The sequence below is a fragment of the Silene latifolia genome, chromosome 9 (genome assembly GCF_048544455.1).
Source record: "Silene latifolia isolate original U9 population chromosome 9, ASM4854445v1, whole genome shotgun sequence".
Taxonomy (NCBI): Eukaryota; Viridiplantae; Streptophyta; class Magnoliopsida; order Caryophyllales; family Caryophyllaceae; genus Silene; species Silene latifolia.
In genome coordinates, this window is record NC_133534.1 from 134,654,865 (window position 1) to 134,679,473 (window position 24,609).

The 24,609-nt window shown below is 38.4% G+C and overlaps 1 non-coding gene across 1 annotated transcript; it reads right to left on the minus strand.

Annotated features, from left to right (window-relative positions):
- Positions 1 to 16,188: 16,188 nt before the first annotated feature.
- On the minus strand, positions 16,189 to 16,295 carry LOC141603138 (small nucleolar RNA R71). Its single transcript, XR_012525034.1, has one exon. It is a non-coding gene; the product is annotated as a small nucleolar RNA R71 (small nucleolar RNA).
- Positions 16,296 to 24,609: the final 8,314 nt, after the last annotated feature.

A 24,609-nucleotide genomic window follows, 5' to 3' on the forward strand; every position in this document is an offset into this window, starting at 1 on the left:
CCAAAATAGGGACAATGTTCTTTAAGGCATTGTTACCCAAGGTGAGGAATTGGAGATTCAAATTGCCCAAATAAAGGAAGCCCAAGTAACTACTCCTCACCATTCCTTAGACATTGATCATGAATGCGAGTTTGAAGGATTTACCTTTGATAAGAAGTGGGAAGAGCCAATCCCTTTGAGCTCTTGAGAGTATGAAAGTGTTGTATTCGATGAAGAAGACATGAGGTTGAGTAAGCCAAATATTCTTAGCCTTTATGAGTATGAGGTTGTGTCTTTTGATGTGAATATTGAGATGGTGAAGGAAGAATTATTGAAGAAGAATGAAGCCCATATCTATGATTCGTATGAAGATAGCGATGATGATAAGCTAAAGGAAGGATCTTATGCGGAATATATGTCTTGCAAGGAATTATGGAATGAAGAAGAGGAATGGAGTTGTGATATTGCCTCACTTGAGGACCCCATCCTTGAGAAGTTTGAGGTATGCTTCCATGAGGAAGATGAATGTCTCTTCCCTATTGCCTATGAAGACTATTTTACACCCACCATGGAACCTATGATTACTGGAGATGATATGGTGGATCTCCTCCAAAAAGTCAAATCGTCATATAAAGGGTACTTGGTGGAAAAGCTCAAGAACAAACTTGCAAATGAAGCCACTTGTGGATATTTGGCATCCACAATTTCAACTTCGAAAGAACCCGATCATCAATGTTGTGAAAACTCTCCTTCTACTTTGGAAGGATTGAGTAATCAAAATGCTATCATCATCACCAAAATGAAAGAGGAAGATGGCAAGTGGAAGTTTCTGGACGAAAGTGAGCCATACTTCATTGACAAGAATAATGGGCTTGTTGGTTTGAAGCATTACAAATACTCAAGTGCCAAGAGGAAGGTGAAAAAGAGAATGAATGACAAAACTCCTTGGCCAAGCTTTATTTTGAAGTTAATCAAACCATACTTATGCTTAGTTGGGGCTTGTTCACAAGCCTTTGATCTTCTTCTAAGAGCCTTGAGCTCTATGGACAATGAATCTCGACAATTTGAACTAGTTTGGTGGAGTCCTATCTTAAACCACCATTTGTAAAATATTCCTTCCTATAATCTTTGCATTGTATAATATTGTATATAATTTCGCATTTCCTTATATGAGAGTGGAGAGAGGGTTTCTTACCCATTTATTGAGCATAATTTCAAAAAAAGATAAGAAGGAATCACAAAAGTGTGCAAGGGAATGATTTTTGAATGAAAAGAAGAAAGGATCGAGAAAGACGGCACAAGACGCTCGTCCTGAACCTCGCTAGGAGCATAATTCAGCACTGCCCTGCAATCCGCTCGAACTCATGAGAAGACGCTCGTCCCAGAAGGAAGATGCTCGTTTTTCCTATAAGACGCTCGTCCCATATGAGACGCTCGTCTCAAGCAAGAGACGCTCGTATCCAGCCAGTCTCAAAAGTGCCAAGATCCCTGACTCAGAATCCGCGCGTCCTCCTAACAAGACGCTCGGATTGCTCCTCGAAGACGCTCGTCTTCACTGCGGGACGCTCGGATCTCCCTGATTTTAGCTGGAAACCTCGTGAAATCCGCCCAAGCCCAACCCTTATCCGCTCGTCTTCCACTCCTTTTTCTTTATAAACACCCCCACCATCCCTCATTTCCCTTATCTTATCTACCCAAAATCTCACATCATCATCTCTCAAAAACCCCCATCACAAAATCAACCCAAAAACCCTAGCAATTTCAATCAAAAATGATGAACCTAAGAGGAAAAGGCAAGAATTCCGCTGAGACCGCAACCAAGAAGCGCAAGGGCACTTCTTCATCCGCCCAAGGAGAGGCAAGAGGCTATCACAAGGTGATGATAGGAGGGGTGGAACAACTCGAATACTTCCCGGAAGTGATCTTCACTTGCGATGAACATCGCCAAAAATTCGTCACATTGCTAGGTAAGAATTATGAACCAACTCAGTTCATTGATACCAATGTTTTAGAGGTCCTAGGTATAAGGTATCAAACTAAAATGTTCTTTGATGGAATGGTTCTCGGAGAGCTATTCTATGCCCATGAGGAAACCTACCTTAGCCTTACCCTAGAGTTCTTGTGTAGTCTCCGCATCGTCACAAATACTCGGAGAACTATTTGTATGGAATTCCGACTATGCAATCGAGACCATAGGTTAACCCTTGATTAATTTGCAAATATCTTTGGTCTTCTTATGCCAACGGAAAACACCGACAAACCCGCCGACTTTAATGTTGACCGCATTTGGAGAGCTATCCCCGGGAGGGACTTCATACACTTGAAACAATGCTATACCTTCGCAATTCAACATCCGGTGATTCGAATCATCGAACGCTTCATTGGCGGCACTATCAATGGGAGATTTGAACAAGATAGGTGCACTCTCCTTGACTTGACCTTCTTAGAGTCATATTTGAATGTTCAAGGGACAAGGCCTTATGATTTTAACACTCCCCTTGAGATGTTCACAAGGTTCTTCGATTTTGCTCAAGGGAATTCCCACATTAAGACCTTCGTGATGGGAGGCCTAGTCATGATGTTGGCCAATGATCTTTGTCCCGGGTTTAACCTTCATGGGACTTATGTAAAGCTCGAAAGGGACACCTTGATTAACGAGGATGCCATCTTCAACCACCACCGGTGGTGTACCTACACTCAAACCGGGAGTGTGGAGTGGTTTACAAAGGGGTGCTCTTCTATTGTTCTCGCGGGGTAGAATGTACCACCTACCATGCCTCGGTTGAGTCGCTACTCGCCTACACCAAGCTACCTCCTCGATATTGAGATCCACTCCAACCCACCACAGCGAGAGGAAGCACCTCGTCAACCCCGTCAACCTCGTGGGATGCCGGTACGAGATAATGCACCACCGTCTTATGTACCCATTCCACCATACCCCACTCCATATATGCCATTCCAACTACAAGTTCCCAATGCTCCGGATGTGAATGACTTGATGACCCTTATGCAACGGGTCGATCTTGGAGTGCACGATGGGAGGGTTGACAACTATTTGGCCCTTTATCCTCAATACTACCAAATGGTTCAACAAGGGTATATCGACCCTAGAGGCCCTCGCCCATCATGGGCTCAACCGCACCTTTTGTTCCCTAATCAAGGGAACCAAGACGGGAACTTTGGCGGCCAAAGTGGAGGATTCTATGGCCAAGAAGGAGGGTATGACCAAGGAGGTTCTAACGGGTATAGATACCGCGATGATGATGATAATGACGAGTGAGATGGCAAGAGATGTCTACCACATCACCTCTAACTGTAAGATATTCTTTTTCCCCTTCCTTTCTCTCATGTATAGTTGTATTGCATTTTCAATTATCTTGCATTTGTATTATATCATTCACCTTAGAATAATTCAAATAGTATAGTTCACATAGTATAATTTGCATTGTGATATATTCATATAGTTAGTAGCATATAGACTAGAATTCTTATTCACTAATGACCAAACCTATTTATTTCTACACTAGAAATAGTGTTTAAATCGGTTTGGGGAGGTTTGATCATAGGTGACTTAAGCATTTAGCATGCATCATCTATTATAGCGTAGATTGCATTCATTTGTTATATATGTCATATAGAATTGCATTTAGTTAGAGCATGTATTCATATCATATCATATCATTGCATTTGCACTTCAATTTCCATAAAACTTTAAAATTCCAAAAACATGTATTTCATTTTCATTCCTACTCCTACATGTACATTGCGGACAATGTCCAAAATAAAGTGGGGGATGGGAATTTATATTCCAAAAATACAAAACAATTTTGAAAAATTTTGAAAAATACAAAAATATGTCTTTTTATTTCATAAAATCAAAAACCATAAAATTTTGAAAATTTTAAAAATCCAAAAATATGTTCATTCCTTTTTAGTGTAGAATTGTATATATTGTATATACTTGTTTGCTTGTTTGTTTATCCTTTTTCACATTGATCGACTATGCCACATCCGAGACATGAGGATATTGAAGACCGCATGGTATGATCTTTCCAAACTCCTTTTTCCTCTCTATATTGATGACTATGTGGCTTTATTTTGATTGATGCGGTATAAACAATGTGATTATAGTGTAAGGTTCATATACCTATTATTAGACTCCTCTAATAGTGAACTAATTAACTTGTTAATTATTTGTTCCTTAGATCTGATGCATGCATAACAAAATGAAAGATTTATAAGAAAAACAATGTTCCTCACATTGTTATATGTTTCGAAATATAGGGCACAAGTAAGGTCTCCTTCCTTCACTTGTTCTTGAGCTAAATATGATGGATGATCCTCCTAAGACTCTAAGTATAGAAGTCACTCCAATAAATTGCACCCAAGATTAATCCCAAAAATTCCGACTTATATTAACTAGATATGTAGTAGAAATGTTCCCTTAATATTACTAATATTTTTAGTATTACTACCTCTAGTAATAGTTTGATGTGTATTAGTATTTGTGAGAGATTTTAGCAATTGCATGTGAGGAAAAGCTTGAGAGAAAACAAGCAAAAACTTCAACCAACAAAATGAGCAACAAAAAATGCTCATTTAAAAGGCACAAAACCGGTGGCCTTATGGCATGGTAGGAATCTTTTGCTTTTGTTTTTTACTCCTTTGTTTAGGCTAGGTAGTATAATGCAAGAGTAGGTATGATTAAAGCTAGTATGTAATGTCACTATCATGCTTTAATTAAATACCAACAAAGACAAAAGAGCATCTTTTGCTCTTCCATTTTGGCCGAAATATTGGACCCATTTTGGTCCAATTTTACCTTTTGTTATTTGTCCCACAAATGCTTATAAGTCATATGTTTAACTATCTTACATAATTAATTATTAATGTAATCATTTAACACTTAAATATTACAATTAATAATATAATATACACTCCACTTTTTGAGTAGTATACTACCATTATATCAACATATAATGGGTCCCATAATTACTGGTTAGTTAAAATTACAACTTCTTGTAACTTTAAATAACTAATTACCTCTACCTCTAAACTTATATAATACCTCAACTAATTTAGTAATTTAACACTTAATTACTAAATTAAATCTTATTTAATCACATTACAATAAGACGTAAAATTGCACTCCCATAATTAAGGAATTAATTAATCAGACGCATACAATTAATTAAATATCTATTTGGGCCTCATCCTATAGGTGTGACCTAAAGGGATCAACTGACCACCACCGTCACACGACAGTAATGTCAAACTCTAGTTAGCCAATCATTACCGATTAATGACGGTCAGTGGACTATATAAAGAATCATCCCTCACGTGTTCTTAGTATGAGATTTAATAATGATATTTAAATCATGTGATCGCACTATTGTTGAGGACGCATTTCCCAACATATAGGATTGCATTTAGATTATATGGCATAATAGTTGATAGAAGCATATGCATTAAAGTTGTATATATGTTAGTTGCATCATGGCATATAGTTGCATTTAGAAAAAATTTGTGAAAACATCTATTTGGGAAGCTTGACAAGTGTATATAGGCCCTTGTAGATACTTTTTCTTCTTAAGACTTTGCTTGTTAGAATAATTGTAAAACACCCTAGGATGTGTCATGCTAGTATCCTTTGACCCATGGATTAAGGCCTAGTCAGGAGTACCTTGTGGTGTGATAACTCCTTGGCTACCGTTTATTCCAAGGTGACCCTTGAAACCATGCAACCATCATCATGTTTTACCACATTTTGTCATCAAAAAGGGAATGGGCACAAAAATTGTTCAAATTTGAGTTCAAGAATTGAAATGAAAAGAAAAAGTTTGGAATTGCTTCAAAAAGGAAATAGGAGCAACAAAAATAAAAACTCATATGCTTCAAATATAAGCACCCACACTACAAATGGGGTGACTTTGCAAATGTTCAAAAGAAATGCAAGAAAAAGTTGAAAAATTGTCAAGTGTTGAAAAATGCCAAACATCAAAGAAATGGCAAAGAAATGTTCTCAAAATGTCAAATGCCACAAATTGGGGGCAAAAACAACAACAAAAGCAAACTCCCACACGAAACTCAAAAATCTATTGATCCCTTTTCCATCAAATCCACTTTTGTGCATGGTAGAGAGGGGATGACCCTTCTTCTTGCCTAGGCAAGAAGCGGAATTCCGTGATCCTTCAGTGTTTCTAACACCATAGGGAGTCTACTCTTGACAAAAGCATTTAACAATTGAGGACAAAGGTACCCTAGCTTGACACAACTTGGAGGTGATTTATTGGTATCCTTCTAGGCTTAGTAGTTTGAAGAAACCGTATCTAGGATGGAGTGTGTACCCTTAGATTGCTTCCCTTATAGAAAATTTCCTCCACTTAGATGAGGAAAGTGGCTATTCTTTTGTAGATGCTTCCATTACTTGTTTTGTGTGCTTAACGCTTGGATGTATCGCCATTTTGGCAAGCCCCACCTTGCCTTGCAAGAAGGCACCCTACCTCATGGTTGTCTTGTTGTGAGTTGAAGGGGCGGAGTGAGACCCGCTAATTGTCCCATATCGGTTATATTATTAGGATAGTTTAAATAAAGGTCTAGTTCTAGTCACCTCTTTACTCGGGACGAGTGAAGGTTCGGTTTGGGGATATTTGATGTGACTCTTATTTGCGCACATTTAGTCCCCTAATTGAGCCTATTTTGCACACTATTATAACATTCCATAGCCATTTTATCTGTCAAATGTTTTCTATTTTTCTTTCCTAGTGCATTTCGTATGTTTTGTAGGAAAGAAGATAATTAGGCGGAATTCCCGTCTCCCGTGCATATTTGGAAGCTTGTTGATGATATTGGATGGACTGGTATGAAAGAGGAGGCAAGAACGAAGACCAATAACACAATAATAAGGAGAATGCAAAAGGAGGTAAAGCAAGGACCACTCTGAGGAACAATCCGAGCGACTTAGGCAGAAGACGCTCGTCTCCCCCTCTCATGATCCGAGCGTCCCGAGCAGAAGATGCTCGTCTCCTCACCTCACAATCCGAGTGTCTCCCTCCTTGATCCGAGCGTATCATGACAACACTAGCGTGATATGCTCACCTCCTCCCAAGACTTGTATTTCTCCACTTTAAAACTTAGCATTGTTATTTACTAATTTATCCTTACTTAACCTAGTAAAGCACCACTATATATACTCCATTTGTAATAATCAAGAGAGAAGCCCTCTTAGTAAGGAGGATCCTTAGATTAGACTAAGTTCCCATAGTAGAAAGTTCTCTTAGATTAGATTAGGAGTAGATTAGAATAGACCAATCTCAATCATTCCACAAAATTACACATTAATCTTTCTTTAATTATTGTTCAAGTTTATTATTATTGGGTAATTGAAGATTATTGGGTTATTATTGGAGAATTGATAACTCTTCATCAATCATTCAAGTTTTCTTCTATTATTCTTACTTTATTACTTGGAATCATCTTCATAGGTATAATTCTCTTTACCCTTGTTTAATTATTGTTAATCACTTTCATTTATTCATCATGTTTTGCTTTGTTAATATGATTGACAACCTTATTAGCATGTTGAACTTGATAATGAGTGAGTAGTTTCTTTAGCTAGGGTTAATGGGTAATTAAGAGAAACCAATATGGGGAATGATTCATGCTTAATCTAATATGTTCACATAAATTGTTTGCTTGCTTGTTGTGATTCCAACTTATGCACATGTTATGTTTGATGAAATGCTAAGCCTATGAATCCTTACATTTTTTTACCCATCACTTATCTTTTCAATGAGGCTTGTAAGACATAAACTAACTCGAGCCTCATTAGACCATGCATAATGTTGAATAGGAAGGATTAAGTCGACTTGTAGGTGTTGTACAGTCTAATCGATTCGGCTCCGGACCAAACCTTCTTATGGATTGTAAGATATACACTAACTCGATCCCATCACAACAATAATTGCTTGCTTATAACTTGAGAATATGTTTGTATGATCAACTCCCATAAATCCTCTATGAACCTATGATATCCTAGCACTTTTAGTCATTTGTTTACATCTCTTAATTTATTGTTTGTTTTACTTCATTGCTTGCATTAGTTTAGACTTACCAACTACAAACCCAAATCAATTGTGACACTAGCATAAATTGAGATAGATAGACTTAGAACCCAAAGCACACCGTCCCATGGATCGAACTCGACTTAACCACTAACTAGTTGTTTGTTGAGAATATAAATGTGTTTGATTGGGAGACCCGACGACACCTTCCATCAATAATATAGGAAGATGGAATGTTGGAGGAATAAATGGGATCAATAAGCAGTTGGATGTCAAAATATTTCTGGATCAAAATAATATTGGTCTCTATGGCTTAGTAGAAACTAAAGTGAAAGAACAAGACTTTGCTGCTATTTTAAATAATTTAGCATCTCATTGGATGGGTATAAATAACAATCAATTTCATCATGAGGGGAGAGTTTGGATAATATGGATTCCTAGTTTTTTTGATGTTTCAATTCTTCATATCTCTGCTCAACTTATCACTGTTAAGGTCAGGGAGAAAGCATCAAGTGATGAGTTCAAATTTTCTGTTGTGTATGGGCCGGGTTTAGTAATGATATTGAGAGGAAATAATTGTGGACTAATCTAAAATTTATCAAAGATAATTTTCTTGGCCCCTGGGGGCCTGTGGTGATTTTAACAATGTTCTCAACTATAATGAAAGGATAGGAAGGGAGGTATCCTGGGCTGAAATTGCTGATTTCAGAGACTGTATACAGTATTGTGGTTTAACTAACATCAAAGGTCAAGGTGCTTTCTATACTTGGAACAATAAGCATGAGCCTTGCACTAGGTCTTTCTCAAAAATTGATATATTCCTCATTAACTCTGAATGGATAGACCTATCCCCTAATGCTTTTGCCCATTTTCTTCCTAAAGGATTATTTGACAATAATGTGTGTGTTATATGAGGCATATCAGGAATCAAACTAAGGGTTATTTTAGATATTATAATATATGGAGTATGCATTCTGGGTTCAAGGAGATTATTTTAAATTCTTGGTAAAGTCATGTCTCTGGTACTCTAATGTTCAAGTTGATTACCAAACTAAAGAACTTGAAAAAACCCTTAAAGGAACTTAACGGGAACAGATTCTCTGATGTTGAGATGTTAGTGGGGGTAGCTAAGGCCTTATTAGAAGATATTCAGGTCCAAATGAATGTTCATCCGACTGATCTTGCTCGTATTGGTTTTGAATGTGAATCTGCTGACTCTTACAAACCCTTATTAAAGGTCCAACACAACTTTTTGAGTCAAAAAGCTAAGATTGACTGGACTACCAATGGGGATGAAAATACCAGGTTTTTCCATAATCACATTAGAGCTAGACAGATCTATAATAGGGTTATGAGTATTAGGGGTACTGATGGTGTGATCTATCATAATCCTCAAGATATTGAAGCAGCATTCTTCAGCTATGATAAGGAATTATTGGGATCTTCACACACAACTATCCATGTACATGTCCCTACGGTGAGAACTGGAAGGTTAGTGACTGGACATCACCAGAATATTCTTTTATCTACTCTGACTGCTACTGAGATTAGAGAAGCTTTCTTTTTCATTCCTTTTACTAAGTCCCCAGGCCCTATGGCTACTCCAGTTAATTCTTCAAAGATTCCTGGGACATAGTAGGGGGTGAGGTCATTAATGTTATCCGAGATTATTTTCACGCTTGAATTTAGGCCTATAGCTTACTGTAACATGATTTATAAATGCATTGCTAAAGTTTTAAGCAATAGACTTAGTAAAGTATTGCCTGACATTGTAAATGAGAGTCAAGGTGGGTTTGTGAAAGGAAGGAATATAGTTGAAAATTTCCTTATTTGTCAAGACCTATTTAGGCTTTACAATAGGAAAGCAACCTCCCAAAGATGCTTGATAAAAATTGATCTGGAGAAAGCATATGATTCAGTTGAGTGGGCCTTCTTGGAATAATTGCTCATAGCTCTAAGATTCCCTAGAAGATTTGTTGATTTGTTTACGCATTGTGTGACTACTCCTTCTTGTACCTTATCTGTGAATGAAAGCTCATTTGGCTTTTTTCATGGGAAAAGAGGATTAAGACAAGGTGATATACTCTCACCTCTTCTTTTTACTCTCTGTATGGAGTATTTGTTTAGAATTTTGGGGGTTGTAGCTCAATAAGAGGCATTATGATTTCATCCTGTGTGTAGGCATTTACAGTTGAATCATTATGTGGCTTCTGAGATGTTTTGCTACATTTTCAGCAGCTTCTGGCTTGCAGCTTAATAAAACAAAATATGAGATTTATTTTAATAGGGTTGTTGCAAATTGTGTAAAAAATATCCTGCAAGTTTCTGGTTTTCAAAGAGAGTCCCTTCTATGTAAATACTTAAGAGTGCCTATAACCTCCAAGAAACTTACTAAGAATGAGGGAATAAAACTGCTGGATAAAATGGTTGCTAGAATTAGAGGCTGGGGGACAAAACATCTTTCTTATGCAGGGAAATTAACTCTTGTGTCCTCTGTTTTGACTACTCTTCATTCATATTGGGCAACAATTTTCCTGATTCCAAATGGGATCTTGAATAGGATTAATGCAATTTGCATAAATTTCTGCTAGTCAGGTAATGCTGAGTATCAGAAAGCCCGTGTTATTAGCTGGGACACTTGTTGTACTCCTAAAGATGAGGGAGGTTTGGGGCTTAAATAGGTTAAAAATTGGAATAAGGCTCTTTTGGGTAAATATGCTTGGTGGATTGTTTCCAAAAAAGACCATATATGGGTTAAATAGGTGCATAGTGTGTAACTAAAAGACAAGGACTGGACAGATTACTCCCCTCCTACTGAGAGCAGTTAGTCTTGAAGGAAAAGCTCCGAAACCATGGCTCATTTCTCCCAAGCATATACAGACCGTAAGTGGTTGAATACTCCTTATCCTTACACTGTTAAATCAGGATATAATTGGCTAAGTCAGGGTTTACTAAAGGTGACTTGGAGATTCTTATGTTGGAACACCCTTAATATTCCAAAAACTTCTTTCATATTCTGGGTTTTGATGCATCAGAGATTGCTCACCAAAGATAGACTAACTAGAATGGGTATGGTGGTGGATGTGCATTGTGAAATTTCCAGGTTATTAGTGCCTGAGGATCATCAGCATCTCTTTTATACTTATAATTACAGTACATAGTGCAGTAGACTGTTACAGCAACAACTGCAAATTCAGTTCCCTGTTGCCAAGCTAGTTCAGTGGTATTCCACTGCAAGAGTATCAAAATTGATAAGAACATTCACTAGGCCCTGTTATGTCTCTCTTTTCTATCATATTTGGAAAGTGAGGAACGAAGCTCATTTGAAGATGTTTGTCAGGAAACCAGTAACCATTATTCAGCAAGTGATTACTGAGGTCAAGACCTGTATTCAAAGGATGAACAAGCGCACTTTTAAGGCAAATGATAGATTATGGCTACAAAAAATCTGATGTTTTCTTTTATTCTTTAGAGGTTTTTGTTTACCTGGTCTTATAGATATGATGAGTTGTAATGTAAATTTTTGAAGTGATCAACTAGTTTTGCTACCCGTGCATTGCACGGGACTTTCATATTTTTGTCATTTATGCATCATATTTCAAAGACTTATTATTTAACCACTATAATAGAAATCTATTGACTAAAGCTACTGGAAAAATAAATCTATATGAAATGGTATGTTTTCGCGAAATATTTTGCTTCTAAAAAATTTGGATAGTTTTCTCACTTGTATAAGATGATTTTACATAAAAAAAAGGTATAAAACGAATCCAAACATAAAAAAGGTAATGAATAAAGACAACTATTAAAATGACCCGTTTTATAATAATCTTGTTCAAGGTCGCCTAACACAAGTAAATGGGTTAAGAGTTGTCGTTTGGTGCGCTTTTAGTAATGAATATGAGAGAAGATGAAGAGTTGTTGCTTGGTAGTCTTTTCTTTATTTTTTTTAAAGTAAATGTGTTGTTGATGAAGTGAAGGGTAAATGAGTGAATAAGTGATAAATATTGATGGGCAAAAATTTAGATGTTTAGTTTGTATTTTTATTATTATATATAAATATATTCTTAATCTTTCCCAAAAAAAAAATGTCTAGCAGATTTTGAAAGATTCGAGGACCAAGGATCATGACACGGTGTATAGCTCCTGTGATAATCCCCGATCAACGCCCGACCAACATTCTACATACAAAGGTCAAGGATCAGTATTTGATCAAAGACTTGCAAAGAGGTAGCAATGGACCAAACTAAAAGCAGCAGCCGCTTCTCCTCCGCCTGGATCCTCCTCCTTCTCTCGAGTCCCTGACTCGTGGCTAACGGGCTCAGCAGCCCTAGAGCACTCACCGGAAATCAGACAAATGCATAATGTCAGCAGAAAATTTGTCATTATAACAGCACAAAGCGGGTAAATCCCAAAACATAAAAAAACAAACAGAACAACCCGCATAAAACAAAAAAAAAAAGACAAAACAGGGCAAACCCGCCCAACCTCAGCAAAAACATCAAACTACCAAAGGCAAAAAATTCCCAACTTGTTCTTTTCATACGATTCGGCATCCCACAAAAACTGTCATCGCCCATGAGGCCTACAAAAACACCCCTCCTAGCAAAACAGTTAAAAAAGCCTAAGCAAGGCGGAAACTGACACAAATTCAAACACATAACGGCCAAAAATTCAAACTGCGGCCATAGCAAAGCAACATGACTCGATCATGTCCCGAAGCAACCTAAACAATGTTTAGAGAACATGTCAAAGCCAGGCGACTCAGTTAGGGTCCAAATAAGCACTAATTTCGTCAGTATAAGACTGTCTGACAAGGGCAAAATGCAAAAATGGCCCGTTTACGAGCTACAAAGGGCCCCACACACCAACAACGGGAATCTCCGAACACAACGCAACCTAGTTGGTCCCCCGACTTAAGAAACAGAACACATTTCGCGAAACGAGACGGTTTCACACCTTATTCACCTTTTTCAAGCAAAGGAGCCGGAAACGGAGGTCAAAGCATGAACAAAGGACATCCCCATACTCCTAATTATACTCCTAACCTAATTATATCAACAATTTCATCAAAATCGAGCAGAGCGAAAAGCCCCAAATTGATTGGAAGCAAATTAGGGTTTCTATCCTAATTCATTTGACAAAATTAACAAAAGTAAGAGGAATCAAGGGACAAACACATACCTTGAGAAGACATGATAAATGTGGGATGAATACAAACAAGAAACAAGAACAAAAATGGCTATTTTTGAGAGTATTTCTGAGTGTTTTGTCGAAGACGAATCGTGAATGACAAGCTCGCCTCATCGCGTCTGTTTGAATAAAAAAGGAGAGGCTTCTTGTATCGCAAAGAAGTTCGCGCCCCTAAGGGCTCTTCCGGTGATTTTCGCGAGAATTTTGGGGTTTTTTGCCCAAACCCCTTCAAATTCTGATTAATATTATCGTTTTCTTTCGATGATATCGCAACATCAAATTACCAAATTACAAATTCGCGAATTACGAAATTCATACTCGCAAGTCGCCGCATCAAATTTCAAAATTGTCGAATTCAAGTTGGGAAAGATCAAATCGCAGTTGCAAATTACAAATTCACGAGTTACGGAAATTAAAAATCATAAAGATGTGACCATAATTAGCGCATTTTTAGCCCCCGAATTAGCCTTGTTCTCATGCTTTTTAGTACATATTTGGGTCATTTATTATCTTTAGTTCTTTGTTTTGCATATTCTTTGAGATTTTGATCCCTTGGCAGGAAAGGAGTAAGAATCTTGCATTTTCATGGCAAAACGAGACTAAATTGATCGAATCCAATGACCAAGCATCAAGGAGAGACAAGATTAGAAGGCCTTTGTACATATTATAGTAGATGAGCAATGTTGAGAAAGGATCCTTGAGTCCCCAAGGAAATCCCCAAGGAATTTATGAAGCAAAAAGGGCAGAAAAGAAGAAGAAATCTTGCTGAGGCACAATCCGTGCGGATTGTCTACAATCCGTGCGGATTGTCTACAATCCGTGCGGATTGTCTACAATCCATGCGGATTGTCTACAATCCGGCCGTCTTCCACCTGCACAATCCGTGCGGTTTCACCACAAGACGCTCGGGTTTAGCCACCACAATCCGCCCGGATTCACCTGAATCCGCTCGAGTTCCACCGCCAGAATCTGCCCGTCCCGACTCTAAACCGCTCGGATTCCTCTACAGCGCAATTCCGTCTTCTCCAAGCTACAAAGAAAGAAGCCCTTCCTTCGTAAAATACCGGCTCCTCCCTGCTCAATCTAAAAAGTGTAATTACTAGTTTAGCCCTTAGTTAACCCTAATGCATCCCCCTAATTTCCACTATAAATACCCCATTAGTCTAATTAGAAGAGCATGTTCTTCTTATCAATAATTAGAGTAGTTAATATCAATCAAATCTCTCTTTTGTATTGTAATCAACAATTAATCAAGTTCTAATACAAGTTTTATTTCCTTAATCTCTCTTTTTTTCATCCTTTATTTTGGGTAATTGAAGATTATTTGGGTTATTATTGGGAGATTGACAACCTCTCAATCAAGCATCAAGTACTTATTTTATCTTTGCTTTATTATTGGAATCATTAGTAGGTATAATTCTCTTAATCTCTTTTTAATTATTGCTAATTACTTTCATTTATTCATCATGTTTCATTTTGTTGGTATGATTGACAACCTTGCTAGCATGATCAACATGATAATGAGTGAGTAGTCTCTTAGCTAGGGTTAATGGGTGATTAGGGGAAACCAACATGGGGAATGATTCATGCTTAAATTAATATGCTTTCATATTTTATTTGCTTGCTTGTTTTGATCTCAACTCATGCACATGTTATGTTTGATGAAATGCTAAGCCTATGAATCCTTGCATTTACTACCATCACCTATGTTTTCAATGAGACTTGTAAGACATAAACCAACTCGAGTCTCATTAGACCATGCATGTTGTTGAGTAGGGAAGATTAAGTCGACTTGTAGGTGTTGTACAATCTAATCGATTCGGCTCCGGGACCCAAACTTTCCTAGGATTGTAAGATATAACCCAACTCAATCCATCACAACAATAATTGCTTGCTTATAATTTGAGAACATGTTTGTATGATCAATTCCCATGATTCCCCTATGATCCCATGACACCCTAGTGCTTTTTATCAATTGTTTACAACCCTTTCAATTCATCTTGCTTGTTTATTTTCATTGCTATTTTAGTTTAGTGACCTTCTACATCAACCCAATTTGTGACACCCCTAAGACACCACTAGTTGCAATAGAAATCTCATTTCAATACCCGTCCCTTGGGATCCGACCTTTACTTGCCTCTTTACTAATTTTAGAGTTGTTTGTGAAGCTTTAAATTATGTTTTGATTCGGACGTGACCCAACGACCACACCTTAAAATTGTGAACACGAAACGGACCGATCAAAAATGGCGCCGTTGCCGGGGACGGTGTTTGCTTGATTTAGATTTCCTTTTATTGTTATTAGTTGTGTCTTTCTTCGCCTTGGGGAAGTAAAACTCCTCAAGGTTTGTTCTAATTGTTTTCGAGTTGTTTGATATTTTGCATGTCTAGAAGGTCACAAGGTGATTTGTTACCTTTTGACCGTGAAATTGAAAGAACCTTGACGAACAATAGGAGACTTGTTAGGAGGAATTTGAGAGGTATTAGTGAAGTTGTTCAACCAACTATTGAGTTCATCAACCCTTTCGCAAGAGAAGGAGAGGAGAACCCATTACACAATGCCCCACAAAATCAACCTACAATGCCTAAATTCTCGTCACATTCCGTACCCACCGAGGAGAACCTACCCAATGGTACTCCCACACCACAACATCTAACCGGAAATTTTATTGCCAAATCCGCCTTTATCCAATTAGTCGAAAGGAGCCAATTTGGGGGGATGCCTAGTGAAGACCCTCATTCTCATATGGAAACCTTTTGTGACTATTGTGAGGCGATTTCTCAAACCGGTGTAACTCAAGACCAAATTCGATGGGTCTTATTTCCTTTTTCTCTAATTGGCACCGCAAAACAATGGTTGAAGGGCCTTGACAAGGCCACTCTCGGAATTGATTCTTGGAAGAAGTTGGCTCTAGCTTTCTACAAAAAATTTTACCCACCGGAAAAGACTAACATGCTAAGAGCTCAAATTACGGGTTTTAAGCAAAGGGATGAAGAATCTTTGTATGAAGCTTGGGAGCGGTTCAAGGGAATTTGTCGCTCAAGTCCTCACCATGGACTTAGCGAATGGTTCTTGGTACAACAATTTTGGAATGGTTTATATGAAGATTCAAGGAACATTCTCAACATGGGATCAAATGGAATGTTCACCGAAGTTGATGACAATCAAACATGGAACAAGATTGAGGAAATGGCGGTCCATAACTCACAATATAGTAGACCTCGCAAGGCTACTAGAGGAGGAAAGCATGAAGTGGACTCCGTTACTCAATTGGGTGCTCAACTTAGTGCTCATATTGACACAATCAATTTGAAGTTTGAAAAAGCTATGGCTAGACTTGAAGAAGTCTCACAATCACCAAAGCATCATGTTAATGCCATGACGGCATCCTCATCAATCCCAAGTGGGATATGTGAGAATTGTGGAACTTTGGGACATGACCAAAGTAAATGTAGGGGAACAAATGAACAAGTGAATGCTTTCCAAGCATACAAGAGTGGTACCCCTTATTCCAACTATTACAATGAAAACACCAAATTCCATCCAAATCTCTCATACAAAAGCCAAAATTTTCAAAACCCTCAAACAACATACACTCCACCGCCCATGAGAAACCAAAATCAAAGACCCTTTTACAACCAAAACCAAGGTTACCAAAATCAAAATCCATACAATCACCAAAATGACCAAGGTTTTGATGTTCAAAAAGCGGTCCTCCAAATGCAAAAGAATCAACAAGAGTTTTTCACTCAAATGCAAAAAGATAGTCAAGCAAAGGAAACCACCATCAACAACATCCTAGCTCACACCAAGATGTTGGAAACACAATTGACTCAACTAGCATCTTCAAGCTCACAAAGACAAAAGGGGCAATTACCACCTCAAAGTAATCCCCCAAGACATGAAACAGTTAGTGCCATTCACTTGAGAAGTGGTACAAGGTATGAAGCACCGAAGAAGCAAGTTGAGGAGGAAGTTGTGGAAGCTAGTGATAAGGAAGAAATTGTGCAAAACTCCAAAGATGGAGAATCATCAAAAGAAGAAAGTTCAAAGAAAAATGAAGACAAGGTCAAGGAGAAGGAGCCCATTGTGATTAGACATCCTTTTCCAAGTCGTCAAGCCAAGCCCAAATTTGATGACCAACTTGGAAAGTTTATGAAAATTGTGAAGAATTTTGAAGTCTCAATTCCTTTCACGGAATTAATAAATCACGTACCGGCCTATGCGAAATACATGAAAGATATTCTCACAAAGAAGAAGTCGATCCGGAAGCTTGAGACTATCGCCTTCACTAAGGTGAGTAGTGCAATACTTCAAGGGAGTTCACCTCCAAAACTAAAGGATCCGGGAAGCTTCTCAATACCGTGTACCATTGGCGACACAACGATCAACAAAGCCTTATGTGATCTAGGGGCTAGTGTGAGTGTCATGCCGTACTCGGTGAGTAAAAGGTTGGGGATGGGAGAGTTTAAATGCACCAACATCACACTCCAAATGGCCGATAGATCAACGAAGACACCATTAGGGATATGGAAAGATGTACCCGCACGAATTGGGAAGTTTTTCATCCCGGTGGACTTTGTCATTGTTGATATGGAGGAAGATTCCAACATTCCAATCATTCTAGGAAGACCTTTCCTACACACCGCGGGTGCGGTGATTGATGTGAAACATGGTGAGCTCACTCTAGAAGTGGGAGATGAAAGCATAACCTTTAATCTTGACAAGACTATGAGAGCTCCTCGTTTGCATGAACCGTGTTTCATGATTGATCATTATAGCCGAAAGGATGAAAGGAAGAAATCGGAACTCCAATGGAAGAAGAAAATTGAAGATGCTCCATTCAAAGAGCAAGTGAATTGTGACAAAGAGAGCTTGAAAAGCTCTTCAAAATCAATCAAAGAAGAAGAGGATGGCCTCATTGGCCAAGAGAAGAAATTAGAAGAATTGTCTCCGTCAAATCAAGAGATTTTCAATGATCAAGTAGATGAAGTTTGTGGTCTTTGGGACGACGAATTTGAAGGGATTTTTAATCCCTACATTGGTAATGCCATTGATCAAGATCGACAACAAGAGCCAAGGTCTATTGAAGACCTCTACCATGATAATGAACAAGCTTTTGATTATTTCTTCAAGGTGTTGAGCAACATCAACAACACCTTGAACATGCCCCCTTGACATCTCATCAAGAATGAGAGTTTGGTGGAGTCCTCCCTAAACCACCGTTTGTAAATATTTCTAACTCCCTAACTCGCACTTCAATTCTTGTATTGCATTTTTGTCATCTTTGGATTTTTATTTACTTTGATCAAGATAATTGTCATGTTTGAGAGAAGTGAGGGAGGGACTAATAATTTCAATTGATGTGTAGTGCTTTAGATTAGTGTGGGGATGGCAATTGTCTAGGCTATCCATGCCTTAGTAGTGCCCCCACAATGAAGAACACAAGATATAAAGAAGAATGGAAGAATGATAAGGGATATGCATTGTACACGGATGGAACTGAATCCGGGTACAAAGGGGTCGAATCCGAGCGAATTCAAGAGAATCCGCCCGTTTTCATGCAATCCGAGCGTATTGTGTAGAAGACGCATGTCCCTATGAGCTGAATTTTTGAAAGATTTTTGACTGTAAGAGAATCCGGGCGTCCTGAACAGCAATCGGCTCGTCTCTGAAAATTCGTCCGTCTTGTAAAGAAGACGCCCGTCTTCTCTGCCGAGGAAAACAAGAAAAATTCCTGGACTGAAATCCGTCCGTCTTCTGAAGAATCCGCCCGTCCCGTGTCATCAAATCCGAGCGTCTTCTCTTAAAGACGCCCGTCTTTAGGCGAGTTTTTCCAACCCATAAAATGCAGAATCCGCCCGTCTTGAGCAGAAACCGCACGGATTGCCCCTGCAGTTTGAATTTTTTCGGTCTTTATAAAACCCTCCCACCTTCATTCATTCATTCATTCATTCATTCATAACACTACTTAAAAACACCAAAACCCTCATCCTCCCCATCACAAAAACAAAATCCCTCAACTACATTCACCAAAATCAAATCAAACCATCCTTTCAACAACAAATCAATCACTCCTTTTTCAAAAAAAAACAAAACCAAGCACAAAATCTTCAACCTTTGAGTCGATTTTTGAAATCATAAAGGCAAAGCCTTTCACCTTTAAATCGATTTGGGTACACTACAAATTGAAGATTTTTAAATTCTTTTCTTGGTTAAATCATCAATGGCAAGGACTAAGGGAGCAACAAAGGCAACAAAGGCACCAAAGACACTTTCACAAAGGCAAAAGGCTCTTCAAGCAAAGAAAGCATTGGCCATGGTGGTAGCAAACCCAAACTTGGAAGTGAAACAACAACAACAAACTTCTATGGGAGCAACAACATCTACTACTCCGGAAATTGATCAACTTTTGCATTATCCGGAGGTAACTTTTATTTCCAAAACCCATAGAGATACTTTTGCCAAGTTTGCTAGGAAATCATTTCAATCCACCAAGTTTATTTGTGAAGATACCTTAGATAAGTTGGGTGTCCTTGAGCAAACTAGAGCCTTTTTCAAAGCAATGGGGTTGAAGAAATTGTTTGAATCAAAAGAATTGACATACCCCTCCCTTACCTTGGAATTTTTGAGTTCTTTGAAAGTCACCAAAGTTGAGACTAGGGAGAACCTCGAGTTTCGTCTAGCTAATGTTAGTAGACGCATTTTCTTTAGGGAATTGGGTGAAATTTTGGGTCTTAGTGATGAACCGAGTTATTTTAAGAATTATCGAAAGTATGACCCCGACCCTCTTTGGGAGGCAATTTCCGGAAGGAAATTTGAAGACTTTCATGCGAGTCGTGCTCTTTTAGTCCATCATCCGGGCATAAGAGTATGGCACAAGGTCATAGGAAACACCATTATTGCAAGGAAAGATACCAACCATTTCACCAAACTTGATTTTATTCTTCTTGAATCGGCTTTGAACATTGGAAGAGTACACACCAAGCCTTTCAACTCTTTGAGGCTTTTGGTAGATAGATGGCTCAACATTGATTGTGGGAAGAAGGGCACTACCGTTATTATCAATGGCGGCCTAGTCACTATCCTAGCCAAATACTTTGATCCTAACTTCAACAAGGATAACAAGCATAAAGCAAAGGAGGGTGGTCATCTTGTTGATTTGCATACTATGATACACAAGTACAAGTTGGTTGCCCATAACCCTCTTGACACCGAGTATGGATGGCTCACTAGTGAGGCTAGATCGTTTACTTTGCCTTCAAAGATTTGTCGTCTAAGCGTCCACCGGACCAATTATCTACTTCCCCTTTCAAAAGAGACCGAGTATATTATCCGACAACAAAAGGGTGAACTTAAAATGCCCTCCTCTTCCTTTGTCACACCACCTTACCCTTTTGAGTACCAAGAGTTCAAGCCAGAAGGTGTTGAAGCAAGAAATGATTATTTGACTCTTCTCATGCAAGCAATGCACAAGCAAGCCTTTGAGGATCGAAAAAATGCTTACTTGGCTCAATATCCACCCCTCCTACACTTAGCTAGGCAAGGACTACTTGATCTATAATGTCCTTTGCCTAGTTGGGCGGATAGAGAAGTCCTATTTCCGGGTGCATCTAGGGTCGTTTCGGGTGACAATGAGGTTGTCGGTAATGAAGAGGTTGATGATAACATTGATGAGGAAGCATGTGAAGAAGGAGAAGAGGATGGTGAGCAAGATGATGAGCAAGGTGAAGAAGAAAGTAAATAAGCAAATGAAGAGGGAAGTGGCAATGAGACCACTTCAAATGAGGAATGTGATGATGGTGATGATATGATGGAAGATTAGCAAGCCTTGGAGGCTCCTACCCTCTCATGGTTTGTCTATTTCTCTCTTTGTTTTAATTATTTTTCTTGATCATTGTTGGAGTAGTCCTAGCACCATAGAGGACTCACACCTCGGTACCATTGAGGTGTTCTCATTTTATTGTTCCCATTTTCAAAATCCAAAATGACAAATTAGTTTCATGCATTGCATAGTGTGTGCATGAACTACACCCATCCTTGGACATTAGCAATAGTGTCTAACTCGGTTTGGGGAAGTTAATGCATACACAACGGGAGGTAATCTAAATTATCCTCTCCGTCGTAACAAAAACCATGCATCATGTAGTGTAGCTTAGTGTAGATTGCATTTAGTGTAGAAATCATGCATCGTCTTTGCATAATTTCCATCATTTTGGCCATTGAGGACAATGCCCATATTAGTGTGGGGATGGGAATTCTAACATTTAACTCTTATTCAAAAAATCCAAAAAAATTGAAAAATTTCGAAAATCATAAAAATTTGAAAATTGAAAACCCAAAAACATGTTTATTTCCTTTTGTAGTCTTGTGTATATATTGTTTTGTATATATTGTGTTTGTTCTATCCTTGTTCACATTGATTGACTACGCCACATCCGAGACATGAGGATATTGAAGACAGCATGGTATGATCTTTCCAATCTCCTTTTTCCTCTTTATGTTAATGACTATGTGGCTTTATTTTGTTTGATGCGGTATAACAATGTGAACTTAGGACTTGCATTTAGTTTATATGTCATATTATTTGATAGAATCACTTGCATTATGATGTTTATATTAGTTGCATCATAGCATGTAGTTGCATGTTAGAAATGTTTTAAAAAATGCCTAATTGGAAACTTTGACAAGAGCAACTAAGCCATTACAAATACTTTTTCAACTTAAGACTTTGCCTACTAGAATGGTTGTAAAACACCCTAGATAGTGTCATACTAGTGTCTTTTGACCCATGACCCAAAGCCTAGTCAAGGGTTTGCATGTGAGTCACCTATCCAACCTCGTGATGCGATGTGGACTTGGTTAACTTGTCTAGGTGACCTTGATTGACCTTGTGGTAAGGCAACCCAAAAATATTTTCTATCAATAAGCTTGAAGTGCTCATTTCTAAAGTTTTGTCATGTGGAAGTAATTTAATGCCAAGGAAACCTCAAATGTTATGAATTGTTGAATGTTGAGAAATTTAAATTGTTTTGATGGAGGCGTACCACTTCGATGTGCTTTGGAGCGGGATCCATTGAATTGGGCCCCCACACGGTTGTGAATTCGGCCGCCCAGAGACAGAGTGACTATCACCCCGAAAAGTTATTGTCTAGAGGTTAACCGGTTGCCTAATAAGCGATTGGCGAAAGCAAAGGACACTAGCCCGGAAGGGACAAACCCCATCTTAAATTTTTGAAATGTGAAAGTCAAATGAGGACAATTTTGAATACTAGTCATATCCACCCGTTGTGTATAAAGATTTGAGCATTTCATTCCCAAAAAGCCTTTTGTCAAGCCACTTTTTCGAGCTTGGGACGATCCATGACCTTTACTTTTGTAGAGAATTCGAGACTTGTCATGTCATATACTACTAGCATCATAGGGATCATCATTCCACCACCATCCGATCGCTCTTGACGAAAGCATTTGGAAATTGAGGACGAAAGTAGTCTAGTTTAACACCATTTGGAGGTGATTTAGTGCCATCCTCTTAGCCTTAGTAATTTGTTGAACTAGTATTTGTGAAGGATTACATGCTCTTAAATTTGTTCCTCTTTAGTGCCCCCGCCGCTTGATAAGGAAGTGGCTATTCTTTGTAGATGCATCCATTATGTGATTTTGTGTGCTTAATGTTTGGATGTGTCGCCATTTTGGCAAGACCCACCTTGCCTTGCAAGAAGGCATCCTACCTCATGGTTGTCTTGTTGTGAGTTGAAGGGGCGGAGTGAGACCCATTAATTGTCTCATATCGGCTATGTTATTAGGTTAGTTTAAATAATGGTCCTAGTCTTTGTCACCTCTTTACTCGGGACGAGCCAAGGTTCGGTTTGGGGATATTTGATGTGACCATAATTAGCGCATTTTTAGCCCCCGAATTAGCCTTGTTCCCATGCTTTTTAGTACATATTTGGGTCATTTATTATCTTTAGTTCTTTGTTTTGCATATTCTTTGAGATTTTGATCCCTTGGTAGGAAAGGAGTAAGAATCTTGCATTTTCATGGCAAAACGAGACTAAATTGATCTAATCCAATGACCAAGCATCAAGGAGAGACAAGATTAGAAGGCCTTTGTACATATTATAGTAGATGAGCAATGTTGAGAAAGGATCCTTGAGTCCCCAAGGAAATCCCCAAGGAATTTATGAAGAAAAGGGAAGAAAAGAAGAAGAAATCTTGCTGAGGCACAATCCGTGCGGATTGTCTACAATCCGGCCGTCCTCCACCTGCACAATCTGTGCGGTTTCACCACAAGACGCTCGGGTTTAGCCACCACAATCCGCCCGGATTCACCTGAATCCGCTCGAGTTCCACCGCCAGAATCCGCCCGTCCCGACTCTAAACCGCTCGGATTCCTCTACAGCGTAATTCCGTCTTCTCCAAGCTACAAAGAAAGAAGTCCTTCCTTCGTAAAATACCGGCTCCTCCATGCTCAATCTAAAAAGTGTAATTACTAGTTTAGCCCTTAGTTAACCCTAATGCATCCCCCTAATTTCCACTATAAATACCCCATTAGTCTAATTAGAAGAGCATGTTCTTCTTATCAATAATTAGAGTAGTTAATATCAATCAAATCTCTCTTTAGTATTGTAATCAACAATTAATCAAGTTCTAATACAAGTTTTATTTCCTCAATCTCTCTTTTGTTCATCCTTTATTTTGGGTAATTGAAGATTATTTGGGTTATTATTGGGAGATTGACAAACTCTCAATCAAGCATCAAGTACTTCTTTTATCTTTGCTTTATTATTGGAATCATTAGTAGGTATAATTCTCTTAATCCGTTTTTAATTATTGCTAATTACTTTCATTTATTCATCATGTTTCATTTTGTTGGTATGATTGACAACCTTGCTAGCATGATCAACATGATAATGAGTGAGTAGTCTCTTAGCTATGGTTAATGTGTGATTAGGGGAAACCAACATGGGGAATGATTCATGCTTAAATTAATAAGTTTTCATGTTTTATTTGCTTGCTTGTTTTGATCTCAACTCATGCACATGTTATGTTTGATGAAATGCTAAGCCTATGAATCCTTGCATTTACTACCATCACTTATCTTTTCAATGAGACTTGTAAGACATAAACCAACTCGAGTCTCATTAGACCATGCATGTTGTTGAGTAGGGAAGATTAAGTCGACTTGTAGGTGTTGTACAATCTAATCGATTCGGCTCCGGGACCCAAACTTTCCTAGGATTGTAAGATATAACCCAACTCAATCCATCACAACAATAATTGCTTGCTTATAATTTGAGAACATGTTTGTATGATCAATTCCCATGATTCCCCTATGATCCCATGATACCCTAGTGCTTTTTATCAATTGTT